At 45.0% G+C, this 20,149-nt stretch overlaps 1 protein-coding gene across 1 annotated transcript in view; it reads left to right on the top strand.

The window, feature by feature from the left end:
* The first annotated feature begins 1,079 nt into the window (after positions 1–1,079).
* The window catches only part of DGKG (diacylglycerol kinase gamma), a 120,255-nt gene continuing 101,185 nt past the window's right edge, over positions 1,080–20,149 (top strand). The window contains 2 exon segments of the mRNA XM_081006673.1: positions 1,080–1,829; positions 10,387–10,456. The gene's annotated coding sequence lies outside the window, so the exon portion shown is untranslated.

Consider the following 20,149-nt stretch of genomic DNA (forward strand, 5'->3'; position numbering starts at 1 on the left):
AGCTAAAAGTGTTCCTCTGATTAATCAGTCAGTTTTTCAAAAATGCATACAGTGTGTATGTGTGTGCACGCGCACAAATAACAACAACCGCAGGTGTCACACTTAAGAGAAAATGCAGTGTGTGTTCTGCCTGTTGTAACAAATGTGTGCACCATTGAATGGATGGCTACTCAGAAGTAAGTCCTACTGAATTCAGTGGGGTTTATGCCCAGGGAAGTGGTCAGGATTGCAGCCGAAAAGCATGATTTGCCCCTTAAAACTATTGTTTTTCTCATATGCAGTTAACCAAGTTTCCTTCAACTGGGTTACAGCCCTAGAGATAATGTAGGTCATACATGTTTTACACAGATGCCACAAGGAGACACTGACTAAATCGTTGATACAGACAAGGTCTTACTATTCTTTTGCTGAAATCTGTATAGATGTAATTAGAACAGGAAAAAGAAGGTGCAGTTACTGCTGTTTGTCAAATTCAGTTGCCTGCTCTCTCTAAAAAGAGCCCATCAATTGACTGGCAGTAACCTCACCCACCTAGGTGAGGTTACATCTTGATTGTGCAACCAGAATAAGTAAAGCCTCTTAGCAGGGGAGTCAGACAGCCGTGTGACATGGTTAACAATCTGTGGACATGCATCAAAACAAGCATGCTCCGAATACCAATTCGCACTACTTGTGGATCTCTGAGGACTTTTTATAGGAGCGACACAGATATTTAACAAGGGATGGGTGTGGTCAGTCATGGGGCAGGCATCTCTGTGTCCCAACATGAGGGAGTGAGGTTCTTCAGCAAGGTTCATCCACAAGGAAGCCTTCTGTTCCTCTTTGTTCTGCACTCTAGCACAAAACTTGAAGTATCTGCCAAAAAAAAGAGGCAGGTATTGACAGTGACAGAGGATGCGCAAACCACACATCGTATTTCCAAGCCTCTAGGCATCAAGCAAAGGAGGAACTTGCACATCACCCTTGAAGAGAAATGCCCAAGTTCTACCCATAATGGGAGTGGATATAGATATTGGAAGGGCTGAAGCAGAGCAAATGCAGACCCATATGCACTGGGAACAGAAACTGATTTCGAATGAGTCTTGATCCAATTTAACAATCATAACTTCCTCCAAACAATCTTGAACATTGTAGTGGTGTTAGGGTGCTGGAATTCCATGAAAATACAGTTCACAGTGTTCCTCAATAGGAAGTCAGGATACTTAATTAGGTTTGAAGTGGGATGATGATGATGATGATGATTGATGATTGATGATTAAGCAAGGACAGAGAACACTGGACTGTCAGCCAGCAACGTTCTCCATGTGGATGCTACAGGAGGCCAGCTTTCAGAATTCTGTTTCCAGGCATCTAGAAAAAAAGAGAGAGGGCTACCCTCCAAACCAGCCTGAATGAGCTTAGCTGTGCTCTAAATCCCTGCTGGCGATCTGGCCTTGACATCTCAGCCTGGGGGTTCTCCCACTTAGCATTTGCACAAGTCCAGATGAAATCTAATGACAAACTGAAGTGAATTAACTAAAAATGGGGAGGCAATTCAATTTGCATTATGAATTTAAGGGAGTGCTTAGGAGGTGTGGACAACACTCCACCAAGGCTTTCCGTGGGTGTCTTATAGAACTCTTGCTGTGTGTAAACAGACTCACTCCTGCTTAGCCTTAACAAGCAAAACATTTCAGCACACGATGAAGTAACAAAAAGAGAGAGAGAGAATTGTCGAAGAGGATGGATGTTTCCCCAGCTCATTCTCTGCAGTCGTGGCTGGGTGGGGGAACTCTTTTCCGTTCCTGCTGAGAAGACAGAGCCAGCGTGTTGCCTGAAGGATCCAGGAGGTACAGCTTAGATGCAAACCTGTGTTGTTTTTTTTGGCAGACAGAAAATATTGCAGCTAGGGATTGGGAGCCACCTTAAAAGTGGTAGCTAGAGCTGTCAGGCTGAGTGGGGAAGCACTCAGACCAAGAGAGACAGCAGTTGCCAGCAAAGACAAGCTCTATCCACAACAGCACAGCAAGCAGCCTGGAAGAAGAAAACAGACATTGCTCCCAAGCACTCCTTGCCCCCTATGCTTGCCTGCATTTCCTGACACCCAAGAAGCCAGCCAGCCAGCTTAGCCTCCTGGATTATAAGGGCCAAGGCTACAGATGACAGGCTTGGGCATTCAAAGCCATCTGCTCTGTTTATTTGGTTGTCCTCCTAAGTAAAAGGGAAGAAAAGGAAGGGAGGAAAGGAAAGGAAAGCAAGCTTCTGGCAACTTGAACGGTAAGGCTGAAAAACACTTTAAAAAGCAGAGAATTGCAGTCAGCCTATCTGTGCACGTTTGTGTGTGTGTGTGTGTGTGTGTGTGTGTGTGTGCTTGTAGCTGATGCATGTTTATTTCACTGGAGCCCATGTTGCAGACAAATAGTGAAGCTCTCGCTGGTGTCTTAGAGTGTGGGGAGTTGGTCTGCAGTAGAACTGAAAGGAGGACGTAGCTTGAAGACTGCAGCAGGATGTCTGTGAGGTTCGTCTTTAATTCAGCTGCAGTTTAATAGTCTGTTGGGTCTAGTGCAATGTAAAAAGACACTGGGCACTTGATGCTATTAACATACAAACGCGGTGCCTGCTGTCGGAGCTAGTTAGGAGGGAAATGAGCGTCCGTTAACTGGACTGGAAGGAAAGCTGTTGTGAAAGAATGATGGAAGGTGGGTAGAAGAAACAAGAGCAGCCCCCTCCCAGGGGAAACTTTGCTCTCCAGAGATTAAATACAGCTTCTGGTTTGGAGAGATAGGAGATGTGGGCTTCCTTCCACACACATTTTTTTCTCACTGGTTTGCTAAGACATATAAAAATGAGAATCTTCCTTAACCTGCTAGGGTCCTGGAGCTTCACCTGTTCACATGAAGTTTTGCCACTGCTGTTTTGCAATGCAAAAGCGGCATAGTTTCAAGCTGGCTGAAAATCTGATCCTGTTTTGTTTACTAAAGCCACATCTGCAAGGTGGGCTTTTGCAAGTCATATTCTATACAATCCCATTATGGGACAGAAGGAGAGTAGTCAGATGCAAAAGAGGACAGAGCACTTTTGACAAGCAACTGCCTGCTGAAATTTCCTCTTCTCCACAGCTATTAAAGGTGCAGGAGCTGTGGCTCTGTTGTATCTGGCACTGCCTTACAAAGGAGGTATTTGTTTAACCAGGAATGATACTATGGTTTCCTACCTACCAACCCCATTCCAAATTCCTCTTACAGTCCTAACAATGTCTGCAACAGATGAGGGGCAGGTAAACAGGGTACAGTGGAGCACAGAGATTTGATATTTATCAACATGCATTGGGTCTGTACTTGTGTGTAATCAGAACATCATCCAAGGGGCAATTAACATGATGCATTGTTGTGGTCAAGTTGATTAGATCCAAGCTAAATATAGCATGTGGTTATTATGTAGTTTCATCTTGCACCCAGTTTGGCACTTAGACCAAACTGCTGATTTAAATCTGCTAATCGTCAGGTGCTTTGTGGCTAATGTATGTTGAACTACAAGTTGAGCATGTCAGTTAAATTGTCACAGTATTATTTCATCATCTGGTAGATGATCCACTCAACACATAGTCCCATCAGTTCTTGTGAAACTGAAAGTTTTCATAACTAAGAATCCACACTTTCAATATGGAGCTCAAACCACACAATCCATGGCAAATACTGGCACATTTTTATACTTCAGTGAAGGCCATAGAATGAGCCCAGCTAATATGGCCATTAAGCACTGTCTGCTCTGACAGACAGCAGTAGACCTTCCTAACCAGGTTACGATGCTACTCAAATACCTTCATAAGCAAACCTCCTGGGAACTGAATAGGGAGCTTTGTGTATGCAAACCATGGGTTGTAGTGCTAACCAAGCCTGCCCTCCCTCCCATTACTGGAAGCAAACACATGCTTGTAGATTCAGGAACTGCAGTACAGAGCCACATCAAAAGTGTTCTGGAATTGTCATCAACGTTCTTTACTAGGGATGGCACAACCCAACCTGGGTTTGGAGGTGGCAAGTTTCAATCTGCCCAGAAACAGCACCTTCAGAAAGCCAAATGAATGGTGGTCTAACATGATGCTCCCATCTCCAAGCTGACTGATATTTTTACAGGCTATTTTTAGGCAAACACTGGTGTTGGGCAATGTGCCATTTGAAATTTACATATCTAACAAAATTAACAGAAGCAAATTACACCTTTTCTTTCTAGGGAGATGGCAATCTATGATTTTAGTCCAGGAATTGCGTCATCCCCACCCACCCTCCGCTGGCTTAATGGAACTTGGCAATTAGCAAAACTAATCAAAATGGCTCTATTTCCAATGTTTGCTAAAATCTTCAGCATGTGAAGTAGGTATCCTAATTGGCCTCAACTTAGCAGGCAAATAAAAGCTTTTTTTTGGCCAAATTTAAACCCTATTGCTTTCCATGAGAAAGTTAGGCATGTAGTTCAATATTTCCACTGAAATTAATGGGACTTAGTCCAGTTAATGTTAAGCACGTTTACATTCCATTGATTTTAGTGGAAAATGTTTAAGCACATCCTTAACTCTCTCAGGGAAATCAATTGGATTTAAAAATGCCTAACTTTGAATTGTCTTTCTGGGGCCATTTGAGCAGCACCCACTGATTCTCTGCTGGTATCTCCTCAGATGCTTAAAGTGTTTGGGTTCCCTTCCGTATGCATTTTATGAGAAAGAAATTGAGCAGCCTTATTCCTCTGAGGGCATCAACTGAATGAAGCCTTGGCCATTATTATAATTTGCATAGCATTTTCTGTTGTACAAGTGTACTTTTAAAGTCACTATCACATTCACTCCCATAACAGCCTTTAAGGCGTAGGTCATCCCCGCATTATGAGTGAAGAACTGACTCTGAGGTGCTCTCCTTGACATATGGAGCATTCATAGCTAAGCAAAGATTTGAACTTGCTTCCCGCTGGCTTATGTTGGTGGCTTTTCAGTCACTGGGTCTACAGCTACCTGATTTCAGACCAACCACAGACATTCTTCTATGAGATGAGAACAGCTAAGCCATCTGGCTATTATGTCCACACAGTGTGAAAAATTAACTTTGGAAGATAATTCATGATTTTGCAAAGGAAAAGACCAGAAAAACAAAGCTTTCTTCCTGAATTGGTCTGTTTATAAAATGTTTGCAGCTGCATCGGTCCCTTAGGATGGAGGGAGGGGGAATCAAAACAGTAAAAGCACAGTACCTTTATTAGTGCCAACCAAAAAATGACAGAATAGTCAGCAAGCTTTATAAGCCTCTTACCTCAGGCTGGAAGTTATGTTAAAAATAGAGGAGGGGTATTTGGGGGCATAGCAGAAATTCCCAGTGTGGCTGTAGTGTAATTTCAGAAATGTAGAAAATGTGATTTCCGGATTAAAATAGAAACTTTTCTTTCATGACTCATGAGATTGAGATGGGATTGATCCGATGCTCTTTTTTTACTAGGCCAAGATCAATGCTCCTTGAACCCAGAAGGAGCTAGCCGGGGGGGGGGGGGGCGTCGTTGCTCCTCTGCCTTCCCAACCCAGCTGTTGCTGCCAGGGAGGTGGAGCATAAGAGTGGGGAGGTTGGTGTGATGCAGGTGCAGTGTTATTGAGAATCAAATTGGCTTCGTCACTGCACCAGCACCACACCAGCCTACCCAACACTATGACACTCCTTCTCTTCCTCTTGGTTTATGGCAGTGATCACTGCAGTGGAAAACCAGGTAAGCGGCGCTGCCCCAACCTGCTCCACCCTGCCAGCCAATGCTGCCTGGGCTCTGGTCAGATGAGACCAATGGCCCATCTTAATCTGCAATGTGGCCTTGGAGCTTCCTGCTTGGTCCTTGTTGCTCCGGGCAGCTTTGAACAGAACTATGCAAGTGCCTGTGGCCCCTCTGGTTCTCACTTTTCTGCTCTAGAACTTCCCTTCTGTCTGTGCCGGCCACTCCGCCCCGGCGTCCTTAGCCAGCCAGCCAGGCAACCTGCTTCCCTCAGTCCCAGAATCGAATGGTCTAGAACAGGGGATGGAGATCTGGTGGCTGTCCAGATATTGTTGGACTCCAACTCTCATCATCCCCATCTAGAATCGGTCACTGGTCAGAGAACATGGGGCTTGTAGTCCAGCAAAATCTGGAGGGCCCTAGGCAATCCTGCCCCAGGTTAGAGTTTGACAACTAATGTGGCCTAAGTCAGGATGGGCCAATCTGCCAGGTTGGGTTTTACTCAGTTTCTTATGTTTCCAATGTTAAGATCAGTTCTCCACATTTCTATATAAGTTAGCAATTTAAAAAAAATATTCTCATGAAAATGCACTAGCATTTCAGTGCAAATTTATCCTAATATTAATTTCCATGCAATTTTTCCTAATATATACACATTTCCCACAAGACAATGTGTTGTTTAATGTTATTTTCACAAACATATGCATTTTTATGGACACTTTACCTCGGTATACACATTTTTGTGAGCATTACTTGACTGGAGAGCTATACTGCAAAATTCAAAGATGTGTGAATTTTGAAGAGCTGCTGTAGTTTGGTTCTTGTATTGTGCAGATTAGGTAGGTTCACCTTTAAATGCAAAATGCCCACAATAAACATATTAGTTGTTAGTAGTATAACCTTAATGGTTAGAAGTGCAGTCTCTGAAATACTGAAAAATGTAGAATGCAATTCTATATACATCTGATCAGAAGTAAGCCTCATTGAGTCAAACGGGGATGTGTATAAGATTTGAGATTAAGTTTTGCCTCTTAACAGGAATGCACTGTCAGACAAACATCCTTTCTCCTTATTTGAAGTGCGTCAATGAGACTACATTTCTAATTGCAGGAAAGGGTATAACATTTATTCAGGTTGTTTACTTTTTATAAGATATATTCAGTTTTGTATCTCCAAATCATATGTCTCTTTCGTACTAACTGCCTCTGACAATAAAATCCCATGTACGTAAATGTCTACTCAGAAGTAAGCCCCAATGAGTTCACAGGGACTTACTCCCAGGTAAGTGTGCATAATTTATCTCTAAGTTATATTATTGGGTAATAATAATAATAATAATAATTAAAAAGGCAACTAGTGAAATGCTAACATTTGTGCTTTACTTTGATGATAAAGGATCGCCGTGTTGGTCAATATCTGTTTTAGTTTAAACCTGTGTGCTCAAGAGGGAGAGCTGTGGTTTGAAGGTGGAAGAGGGGAGGGGAGGACAAGGGGCCCATGAATATCCTGTTCCCAAGGACCCCCACAAACCTGGAGCTAACCCTGATTATGAATAGACCATCTCCTCCAGGAATTTGTATACAGTAACTCTTTTTTTAAAAGCCACCTAATCTATTGGCCATCAACATATCCTACAACAGTGAATTCAATAAATTATGTGTTTTTCCTTTCCTGGTGCATTTCAAATATATCCAAGGGTGTGATAATAGAATACAAATAATTTGCAGGGGAAGAACTGAGAGATCTTGCTATTACATTCTCCTACACAAAGCAGTTGTGAGCCTGGCTGGGATTTGTATCTATCAGCTATCCATTATTCCATGCCATTTTTCTTCATACTGGCTGAGAACAGCAAACCTGACACTCTCCTATTTGGAATACTGCAAACAACTCCAAGTCTGAGGGCAGCAGACATTCCAATATCAAGGAGAGATAGATATTCCTTTTAACAGAACGTGATCGAGCTCTTGAGCAAAGCCGCAACAAATTCCATCCCCCAAAGTGGATTAATGAGTGCTATTCTGCAGGTTGCCTTCCCCAACTTGGTGCCCTCTAGAAGTTTAGGAGTAAAACTCCCATCAACACCAGGCAACATGGCCCTGGGAGTCATAGCCCAGAATGTCTGAAGAGCTCTAGGTTAGGGGAAGGCAGAACTTGAGTGAGAAGGTATGAAAAGATGACAGGTATGAATACTGATGGATGCAGATGGGAGAATTGTGATGAGCAGATGCCTTCAGAGGATGAAAAGTGAAATCGTTCCAATGGACTTTTTGCATCAATCATTGGTTCTGCTATCCAAGAAATTTCCTCTTCCATCAAAAAGTATAAGCTGGAAACATCCAGTGATTAAAGCAAAAGCAATAGATTCTGCAAATGTATTGTTTGGCTCTGTAGTAACAAACTGCTTGCAACCTTTTTCTTCTCTCCCCCCCGCCTTTTATTTTATTTTATTTATTTTTCACAATCAAACATTATCTTCGCATACCTTAATAAACAAATGCAATTAAAATTTTAAAAAATAAAAATAAAACATTTTCATATCATATCAAATCCATATTTCGGGATTCCTCCAATCCCTTGACTTCCCTCCATTCCCTCCCCCGGTTCTTATGTGTTTTCTTTTGCGTACATGTCTATAATTTTCTTATCTTTAAATATTTCCAATTTCAAACCTTGTCATTAATATTACAAGTGTTTTTTAAAAACCCTGCTATTGTATTAACTTCTTTACAGTGCTTTTGTAAATATGCAATAAACATTTCCCATTCTTTTTTATATTTGTTGTCCTCTTCATTTCTTAGCCTTCCAGTTAATTTAGCCATTTCAGCATATTCCATTAGTTTACGTTGCCAATCTTCTTTAGTTGGGACTAGTTCTTCTTTCCAGCATTGGGCTATCAATGTCCGTGCAGCTGTTGTTGCATACATAAACTTTTATATTCTTTCAGTATATCCGTTCCAATTAAGAAAGCTTCCGGTTTTTTAACAAAGGTTATTTTAACATTTTTTTTCAATTTGTTATAGATCATTCCCAAAAGCTTTTTATAACTTTACATTGCCACCACATATGGTAAAATGTACCTTCTGCCTCTTTACATTTCCAACACTTATTATCTTTTGTTTTGTACATTTTTGATAGTTTAACCAGTGTTAAATACCATCTATACATCATTTTCATAGAGTTCTCCTTAAGTGCCGTACATGCCGTGAATTTTATATCATTTCTCCATAATCTTTCCCAGTCTGCCATCTGTATATTATGTCCCACATCTTTTGCCCATTTTATCATTACACATTTGACCTCTTCATCCTTTGTCTCCCATTCCAACAATATATTATACATTTTTGATGATAATTTACAATCACTTTCTATTATTTCTCTCTGGAATTTTGAGATTTCATATGCAAATAATAATAATAATAAAATGCTTGCAACATTTTTCATAGACCTAATAGAAAGAATGAATTCAGAGAACTCTTAACTTGCACTGTGGAAGGCGTTGCACAATCATTTGATAGTGCCCTGTGCTACTCTGGCAAATCTGATCCAATTGTCCCTTTTTGATTTTCTTCTGCCCAGATACTTTTTGAGAAAACAGTGTAGTAATATTTGATAGCATGCATGTTGACAAAGAACTACATGATGTTCCTTCAATATTTGGTGAGATTGCAAATACATCCCCCCCCCAAACATTCCTGATCTTGTACCAAATGTACCTACAAGACTTTGTCACAGATTCCTATCCTACAATTAGTATAAAGAATGTGTAACAGTACTGAGCAGCTGGTGGATCCCATTTTATTTGTTTTTGCAGTTTTCCCAATTTTGTTAGACATAGCAGTTTTCTGATAGGAAGAAAGAGAGATTACAGGCCCCTTCATTCATTAATCTCATGAAGGGGATTCATATGATTACAGGAAAAGTGGGGCCACCTGCTCCCTGGCATTGACTCCCTGCTGCCCCCATATCTAAGAGTTGCATGTGGATGTCAGAGAAGGGGAAACCTATGGCTGTAGAGGTCTACATCTGAGAAAAGGTCTATGCTCTCCTTAGTTAGCTATTCTCAGTTTGTTGATGTTCGGGGAATGGACTTTGGAGCTGTACAGCCTTGGGGGGCAGGACCAGTGATGGGGGACCACTGCTCCTTTAATCCCTGGAAAGAGACTTACGCAGAAGGATGAAGGCTTGCATGTTGTGGGCAAAAGACATCACTCTCATTGCACATTGAAAGTCACAACCATGTTACATGTCAATATTCAGGGTAGTCAGAACTAATTTGTAGTCATGATGAATATGACTACGTTGGGATATAAGAGCAGAGGGGGCTTTCACAGTAAAGACAAAGAATTTGTGCACTGGATTGGAAGCCAATGTGGGTATTTAAGGAGAGATCTGATGTGATCAAAGCAACATGAGGACACGAGCGATTTGGACTGCTAAGTTCTATTTTGACAGAGGTGAGTGGGCCAAGAGAAGAGCAGGCTGCAGTCGTCAAAGCAAAGGTGTGGAGCAGAGTTTTTGTTGAGCCAGTGGAGGGGCAAAGAGCCATATTTTTGCAGTGTTGTAAAAGGAGAAGCAGCATGACTATACTTTTACTTATTATACATCTTGTTATCAAAACATGCTCATATTAAATTTCTCTTTGTGTTGTTGTTCAATTTCCAGTCTCACCTTGGGATCAAAGTCAAGCTGGACCTTTCTGATTCTGCTATTGGCACACAGATCCTGCGACTGGGTATGTGGATTTTTATTTTGCCTTTTAAAACTTGCTGCTGTAACAACTACCCTCTTTTTCCTGGGTTAGATATATCAGAGATCACCATGAGCACCTGAGGTGCTTTCTGAAAAGGAAGATAGGGCTCCGTGAATTTCTCTCATTTATTTGTTTCCTGCCTTTCTTCAGTGAGTCTGAGGCAACAAAGGTGGTCCTCCCCCTTTCATCCTCACAAGAAGTTTGTAATATGAGTTCTATAATAATATTTTATTATAGAATCACTGGAGACACGGTGCTTGGTCCCCTCCACACACACACACATCAGTGATGGCTGGCACCCATCAAGGTTGGTGAGGCAGAGGCCAGGGAGCCCAAAGAGTAGCCAACTCATTCTAGTTTTGTCCCCTTCCTCCTCCCTGCCAAGTTCTATAAAGGTAGCACGATAAGGGTAGCACTGAGAACAAGGCAGAGGAAGCTGACAGCCGCCCCTCTGTACTGGTCATAAGTAAGTAAGTAAGTAGGCAAGCAGGTGGAGCCTGGGTGAGGGCAGGCTGAGGCTGGCGGGGCAATGCTCCACTTTTCCAAATGGACCAGCCTTCACTCTTCTGGTAGAGCATGAGTCTTTTAATCTCAGGGTGCATTTGAGCTGCACATTGGGCAAAAGATTCCTGCAATGCAGGAGGTTGGACTAGAGGACCCTCGTGGTCCCTTCCAACTCTGCAGTTCTAAACCACAGAGCCTAGGGCTTGCCGATCAGAAGGTCAGCGGTTCGAATCCCCGCAATGGAGTGAGCTCCCATTCTTCGGTCCCTGCTCCTGCCAACCTAGCAGTTTGAAAGCATGTCAAAGTGCAAGTAGATAAATAGGTACCGCTCCGGCGGGAAGGTAAACGGCGTTTCCGTGTGCTGCTCTGGTTCTTCAGTCATGCTGGCCACATGACCAGGAAGCTGTACGCCAGCTCCCTTGGCCAATAAAGCGAGATGAGCGCCGCAACCCCAGAGTCATCCGCGACTGGACCTAATGGTCAGGGGTCCCTTTACCTTTACCTACGTTCCATGTACACCACACGCAATCTAGGTTATTTGCATATTTTCACCCATGAAAAGTGCTTCCCGAGAAACTGGCTTCATTCCAAAGAGAATAGCTCATTGCAAAAAGAGTCTGCATTATCTCCTTTTGAAAACAGATGTAGACTGTCCTGGCAATACCAGATGTATCCACACCTGCCCAGTGACATTGTAGGTGGGTGTATACCAAGAATGCAATCATTATGGTACTTCCTTCCTACATCAGGAGCATGCTCAGGAAGGAAAAGGTGCGGATAACCTAAACAAGAGGAGGGTTTCCAAATATGTATCACGTAACCACCCGCCCTTGTGAATGTCAAGATCTAGAATCAATCTAGCTTAAAAGCAGGGGATGAGCATGAACAATCATGGAGGAAAACTACTACAGGTTAGTGTGTATGTAGCCTGATTTCAAAACTCTAACCACTATGGGAGATTGGCTCTGGTTTATGCAAGAGTATCCTGTTTAGATAGATAACTGGTTCAGGGTGAAGCTACTCTAACACCACCAGAATGCAACTAAGACAATTCCCAGTCAAAAGCAGCATGAACAGGAAAAATTGTGGGGGGTGAGGTCTTGTTATTCCAGCATATGGAGCAGCACATTCTCTTTCTAATTTGTCCATATTAGCTTCCCAATTCACTGTGTATTATCAATCACAGTGTGAAGGACTGTTGTGCTAGGAGTGGATGGAAAATCAAGGGGAATGCTCCATTGCTGCACTGTTAATTAGAAATGACAACAACTCCTTGCCTCATTGTAGAGATGAAGGTCTAAGAAAACAGCTACAGTCGCTACCATCTTCCTTCATAGGAAAAGGACTACATTTAGGAATAGCTGGCAATCTAATGAACCTGGTGGGTTTTTTCCTCCATCAAAGGCAGTTTTCTTGCACTTCAGACTAAATCAAAGATTTACAATGTGTCATACAAGAAAGATAGCTCTTTCCTCCCCGCAGTCAAAAAATGTCTGGAAGCAAAAGTCTTGCACAGGTGTTTTTTTTACCCTTTCCACCATTCTAGAGGCTGGTTTTGATTTAAAAACAAAGAAACAAAAAACCCCCCAACAAGATACAACCAGCCAGTTGTAACATGTAGCTTGGTCATTTTAGCAGCAGCTGTGTGAACAGCTGAAACAAGTTAGATGCATTTAGTTCTTCAGCATTTGCAAGTCAAGGTGGGGCTGGGATCTAATTCAATCTGCTGCTTAATCCATTTATACTAATCTGTAGCAGGCTTTGTGCAGATGACCCTGTAAGCACATAGGCTGAGTGAAAGAAACCGAGGGTTTATCTAGTCTCAAAAAGAAAGAAACGGACAAGGATCTCCATGGCAGGAAGATGAAGTGAGTGTACTTATCCTAGTATTTGTATCCCCCTTGATCCAGCAGCAGTAATTCATGGTGCTCCTTCTTTGCACTGAATTTTGCTTTTATTTGCTGAACATGTTGCAGAATACAATTGGAAAAAAAACCCACAACCCCACACAATCTGTCTGGAGGGCCTTACAGAAATACAAAGAACTGTGTTTTTTTTTTTAAATATCAAACTCTTTGCCTTTACTTTTCCAGAATGCATATTGTGTGCTGGCATTTGATTCTCATTGGGGTGGATGGTTCCAAAAGGATAAATCTATGTTTAATAACTCTCCCTTTGATTTAATGATATACTAATGGTTCTGAAGGTGTGGGGGCTGGGAGCTGTGTCATTCTGGGTGGTAAAAAGTAATATGAATGAATGGCAGAAATCGGAAGGAGAAGCTGCTAGTTAAATGTGCGCTTTCTCCTCCGAGCGCTGGTGGTATTGACATCAGTAATCACAAAATGCTTTCAAATAAAATTATCCTGCAATTGCCTGGGATACTTCATGCAGGAATTGATTGGGCAATCCTAAATTTAGTTAAGAGGGAAAGCCCAGACTCCAGCTTCACACCTTCCTCTCTGACGTCAGAGCCTGAACACTGACTGTTCTCGGGGCAGCTACAGATACAATTTTTGAAAGGGACCCGGTTTGTCTCTGTGTGCAAAGAGCAGGGCTGCTGGAGGCCCTCTTCACTTTGATACGGCCAGCAAAAAGAATGTCAGGTGTAAGTGGGGTCCTAAACACCAAAGTCTCCAGCCTTAGCTCTTCCAAATTTGTGTCCCTCTGGAGAACAAAAGGTTTATCTTGGAAGCCCTGGGAAAGCTGTGGATTTCTTTGAGAGCTGCTCATCAGCTCCCTTTCCCTGACACTGAGAGAATACTAGAGCTATATTTGGAGAATATAGATGCCCTTGCTTCTCATTTACTGTGCACAGTCCACACACCTGCCATCAAGATTGTTCTTTTGTGTCAGTGGAGAATCCAGGATCTGTGAATTTTCTTTGTTTCTGTGTATGATGTGATGGAGGAGATTGGGGGCCCTGGCAGAGGGATTCTCCATTTCAGCAGGGAGACGTAAGAGTGGAGTGCAGCAGGAATTGGTCTCGAGGAGCTTAGCTAGAGTGTAGCAGCTCTGCTCACTCCTTTCAGCAACAGAGCATGGAGCAATATGATGGCTCTCTGGGCTGACGGAAGGGCATTGAGTCTTTAGGTAGATCTAGTAGAGCCCACCCTTCCCTCCCCTGGAGTGATTCTTGTAGTTGTCTTGGGTATATCTAGCTGATAGTAGAGCTCATTCCAGAACTGTTTTTGTGTCGAGGTAGTTTGAGTCTGCAGGGACATATTGCAGCTGCTGCAAAGTGTAGATAGGAAAGAACAAGGAAGTTAGGGTAGAAACAATTGTGTTTGATGGAAGCATGGCAGATGTTACTGTGGACCAGCATGAGTGCATTTGCACCAACCAATACTTTCACTGGCACCCATAGGGTCTTCTTCCCCCACCCCTGGCATGAAATTAGTCTTTAAAGAAAGAGTCTGTTGTAGCCAATATAATAGATTTTGGTGTGTGCTTGGTTGTGATGTCTGCAATAGTGTCTATAGTTTGCAGATGTGCTCCTGGGCCCTGATCTTGGCTATTTCTGCTGGTAACTCATTTCCTGTACCAACTGCAGAGGTGTTGTACCAGTATTTGGATCATCTGTTCTGTTTGCCCATTTATGCGGAGACGATAGATGGAAGACAGTCGGCCCTTGATTTGTAGCAGTGTCAACAGGGCTTGCCAGAACCATAATAGGGACCGTGTGTGTTCATCTGTGATAACATGATTGAGTGCCCAGTGGAGTCAAAAGAGGAGGTGAGCTATTTTGCTAGCCAGAGGCACTGGATTAGCAGGGACAAAATGAATTGCAACCATGTCTTGGAGGTGGTGAACACAATGGAGTTTGCTGTGGTGGTTGCTCAGGGACAGGTTGGCATTGGTGATGGAAACAAACCAAGATACCACAAAACTCTGTGTTAAGTCTGTTGTGGCAAAACCAGCATAATTCCTCCTCTGAAAGGTCTCTGTGAGAGACTCTTGATGTTTGTGCAGGAGTTGTACCAGGATAGACACTTCCAAATGGTGAGTAGAAAGTAGGGCACCAGGGAAAGAGAGCTTATCAGTTCAATGGTTTTTTAATCCCAACATTTGTTGGTTTGTTTATTAAATTTATATACCAACCTTAATCCAAAGACCACAAGGCAGTTTACAGTATCTCCTGCAAAGGAGGAGTAATGCCACAGATACAGCACCTTAAGTTGCAGCAGATCACCTTAGGTATAGAACTGATAGGTAATAGAAAAGACTTTCAGTAGGTGATATTGACAGGGGAAGACAGAATCATCAAAGGATGTCAGAGTTCATCTGTTTCTTGCTTAACCTTATTCAGTTTTATTTCTGCCAACCTAGCAATTTGAAAGCACACTAGTGCAAGTAGATAAATAGGTACCACTGTGGCGGGAAGGTAAGTGGCATTTCTGTGCGCTCTGGCACTTGTCACGGTGTCCTGTTGCGCCAGAAGCGGTTTAGTCATGCTGGCCACATGATGCAGAAAACTGTCTGTGGACAAACGCCGGCTCCCCCGGCCTGAAGCGAGCTGAGTGCCTCACCCCATACCCACCTTTGACTGGACTTAACTGTCCAGGAGTCCTTTACCTTTACCTTTATTTCTTTTATCAAGGGAACCTAGAACCCAGGGGCTGAATGCAGCCCTCCATGCCTCTCTATTTGGCCCTCAGGGCACTCCCCCAGCCACACCCTTCACTGGCCCTGCTTGCCCCCTCCCCCAAGTGTTTTTGCCTGCCTGGAATGTGCCCTTTAATAATTATTCTTGTCTAGATGGAGGATACAGAGAATGTGGGTGTATAAACTGGACTACTGGACAAAGGTAGTGTTTACATTTGCTTCTCCACCCACTTTTGCCCCTGGCCCCACCTACCACTGGTAGGTCTGTCCTGTCCCTCCTCTCTCAAAGAAAGATTTCCCAGAAAGGAATGTAACCCTTAAGCTGGAAAAGCTTCCCCACCCCTGTTTTAAATCTTTGGAGACTGCAGACTGCCTTCTTGCTGAAATGAAAAATGAATTCCAACACAGCAAGGTTACCCCCTCCACCTCTCATGTGTAGACAAGAGATAGAATAACTGGTACTGGGAAAGGATTTTGGAGCATCATGCAAAATTCAGCTGATGTGCATTATGGCTGACCGGGCCGAAAGATTTACAGCAGAGTTGCATGAACTCCCCTTGATTCCCTCCTCCACAGCCGGGGCCATTGCAACACTCTTGTTATTTGGAAGGAACTAGAGCAGGCAGGGAGCTGCTTGCTTCCTGCTGGGATCCCACAACCCTTTCTCTTGGTGAGGAAAATCCCTGCTATGTACATGCTGCCATCCTGCATAATCGTGACCAGGCTGAGAAACTGAATCTATAATCAAAACATTTCCAAAATAGCCTAGCCTCGGGGGATTTCCCACTGGTTGCCTGCTCATCTGCTGTACCCAGAAAGGCTGCCTTCCATGTTACGTCACGGGTGCCTGAGAAGAATGCTGGCAGCAAAGAGTCGGCTTATCAAGAGGAAATGCTTTCTGGTAGTCTATGGTCTCGAGCACCAGAGCTTCTGTTTCTGGTCTATGTCAAAAACATTATGCTTTGTGGCTCAGCCAGCCATCAGTGAAACACTAAGAGAAGAGCCTGTGATCATAAGTGCTCTGGCAGAAGGAATACTGTAATAAATATAGGGGTTGCTCGTGCGTAAGTTGCTGCCACTCCTGGCTAGGTTGCCTTGTTAAACCTTTTCTGTCTGGACAGCCCTTCACTTCGTGGCTGTTTCAGTCGCTAGCAGAATCCGTCAGTGGGAGTTTCTTAAACCTTTTCCAGCATAAAAGCTGTTTGACGCCAAGTCTCCTCCTACTCTCCCTGCGCGGAAGTCTTCTGCGCAGGGAGGGTGTGGGTAGCGGAGGACCGGTGCTCTCCCCGCTGGTCTCTGGCGAGGAGTCCTGGAGCTCCCTCGCCAATTCCCCCATCTGCCCCCCTTTATCCCTGGTGATTTCCTTCCCCAGCTGATGAGCTGCCTCTCTCCCGGCTGGGCCCTTCTCCAGCATCGCTTGGGAGCCTTGCCTCCGCCTCTGGCTCCGATGTCAGTTCCCTGACATCCACCTCCCCTCCCATGACCCCCTCCACCCCCGGCCCGACCTTTTGATCCAACTTCGTCCCTTTCCTTGGCCGACGATGCGGGGAATCCCCGGAAGGAGCTGTCACCATCCTCTGAGGATTCAAAACCTGCTTCCCACCCGCTCCGATCTCTCCCCGCGGGGTGGGCCTCCCAGTCTGATTCTTCTTCCTCCGAAGCCTCTCCTCCCTCCTCTTCAGAGGCAGAAAAACCCACAAAATCCTCTTCATCATCTGTGGTTCCAAATTGCTCCTCCCAGAATCTTACTAGTGGTTTCAGTTTGTCCGGGAACAGGCTGTGGAATTCCTCCACAAGATACCCGTCATTGATTGCCTCCGCGGGAACCCACGTGTTTTCCGACCCGGATTCTCCCTCCCAAGCTACCAAGTACTCCACCTGGCGCCCTCGCCACCTTGAATCGAGTATTTCTGTGGCCAGGTTGTGGTGTTCCCTCTCCTCTATCTGCGGGTGTGTGGTGACTTCTCCCTCTCGCCCCGGGAATTCCCGCCCCTCCCTGTACGGTGAGAGTAGGGACCTATGGAACACCGGGTGTATCTTCATGCTGTCAGGCAACTTGAGCTTGAATGCCACGGGGTTCACCTGCTGTGTTACCTCAAACGGTCCCAGCCGCCTTGGCTGCAACTTCTTGCACCCCCCCTTAAAGGGTAACCCTTGGGTTGACAACCACACCCGGTCCCCCACCCGTATGGTCTCCCCTTCCCTACGGTGCTTGTCTGCCTGCCTCTTGTAAATTTCCCTGGCCCGTTCTAAGTTCATCTTAAGTTGCTGGTGCAGGGCCTCCATTTCTTCCACAAACTGCTCTGCCGCAGGTACGCTCCACCCTTCCTCCCCACTCCCCGGGAAGGCCCTGGGGTGACACCCATAATTGGCCATGAACGGGCTCATTCCCGTGGACACATGTTCAGTGTTATTGTATGCAAATTCAGCCAGCGCTAGTTTCTCTACCCAATCGTTCTGCCTCTCGCTGACGTAGCAGCGTAGGTATTGCTGGAGTATACTGTTCGCTCTTTCTGCTTGCCCGTTGGTTTCCAGATGTCTCGCCGTCAAGAAACTCACCTCTACCTGCAGCAAGCTCATGAGCTTCCTCCAGAACCGGGAAGTAAATTGTTTCCCGCGATCCAAAATTACCCTCGAGGGAGCCCCATGCAACCTGAAGATGTGATCCACAAACAACTTGGCTGTCTCCTCTGCTGTCACCGCATGTGAGCAAGCTATGAAATGGCACATCTTCGTCAGTGGATCGACTACTACCATGACTGCTGTCTTTCCCCTGGACTTGGGCAAATCTGTCATAAAATCAATGGACACCACCTCCCAGGGTCTTCCCGGCGTGGGTAAGGGTTCCAGTAACCCTGCGGGGGCAGCCCTCTCCCCCTTTGCCCTTTGGCAGCGGTCGCACCCCCGTACATATTCCCGTACATCCTCCCTCACCCTTGGCCACCAGAACTGCCTGGTGACGAGCATCATGGTTTTGTGCTGTCCAAAGTGCCCAGCTGTGGGGTTGTCGTGGAGTTGTTTGAGTACCTTCCCCCTCAGGGTCTCCCCCGGTACATACAGCGCCCCCTTATAGTACAGCACCCCTTCCTTTTCTTCAACCCCCCCCCCCATGGTTTTCTCTTCCATCTCGGAGTTCCCGGATTTTAGTTTGAGCGAACACGTCATTTCTAGTAAGCCCAGCCAGTTCTCGTTTCCCAACCAAGGCTCCCCCACACACCCATCGGTCCTCGGGGATCACGTGTCGTATCTCCGGCGGTCCCTCTCCTTCCATGTACTCCGGCTTCTGGGAGAGAGCATCTGCTCTTATGTTTTCCTCTCCTGGCACGTATCGGATCTCGAAGGAAAACTTGGAGAACTCCTGTGCCCATCGAATCTGTCTCTGGTTGAGTACTCGTGCGGTCCTCCAGTATTCCAAGTTCTTGTGATCAGTACAAACCTAGATCTTGTGCTGCGCCCCTATCAGCAGATGTCTCCATCGGCGAAACACCACATAGATCGCAAGCAGTTCGCGGTCATACACCGTATAGTTTTGCTCCGACTTGCTCAGCTTCCTCGAGAAAAAGGCACACGGCTTCCATTCCTGCTTGCTCCTCCCTGGGTGCAAAAGAACCGCCCCAATGGCTCTGTCAGACGTGTCGGTCTCTAGCCTCATGGGTTTCTCCAGATCAACGTGCAGGAGCTGCTCTTCCGAAGCGAACGCCTTCTTCAGTCTTTCAAAGGATTGCTGGGCACTTTCTGTCCAGACGAACTTCTTTTTGCTACTGAGACAATCTGTGATGGGCGCTGTCAAGTGGGCGAAGTTCTTGATGAACTTCCTGTAGAAGTTGCTGAACCCTAGGAACCTCTGCACGTCCTTCCGGGTTTGGGGGCCTTCCATTCCAGCACCGCCTGCACCTTGCTTGGGTCCATAGCTAGGCCTTTGTCTGACAACTTGTACCCCAGAAACTCGACTTCTTTGGCGTGAAACTGACATTTTTCCAGCTTGACCCACAACTGGTGCTTCTGCAGTCTCTTTAGCACTTCCCTGACGTCTCTGACATGTTGCTTCTCATTGTCCGAATAGATTAAGATGTCGTCCAAGAAGGCTACGCAGTTCTTGTACAGCAGGGACCCCAACACGTGGTGCATGAAAGCTTGAAAACAGGCGGAGCCCGACTGTAATCCAAATGGCATAACTAAGTACTCAAAGGCCCCCAGGGGTGTGAACATTGTGGTCTTCCATTCGTCCCCCTCCCTCATCCTAATCAAATTGTATGCTCCCCTGAGGTCCAGCTTGGTAAAAATTTTCCCATGCCTCACCCGTGTTAAAATGTCGTCAATCCTGGGCATTGGGAAGGTCACGGGTTCTGACACCAGGTTGACGGCCCAGTAGTCCACAACGAGCCTGGGTTGATTAGTATCTTTTTTGTCCACAAAGAACACCGGACTGCCCCCCACCGCCTTTGATTCTCTTATGAAACCTCTTTTCAGGTTCTTGTCAATAAATTCCCGCAACTCCTGCATCTCCCTGTCCGACATGGCATACAGTTTACCCACCGGCAGCTGCACCCCTGGGAGCAAGTTGAT

This window comes from Podarcis pityusensis (genome assembly GCF_964106645.2).
Source record: "Podarcis pityusensis genome assembly, chromosome: 5".
Lineage (NCBI taxonomy): Eukaryota > Metazoa > Chordata > Lepidosauria > Squamata > Lacertidae > Podarcis > Podarcis pityusensis.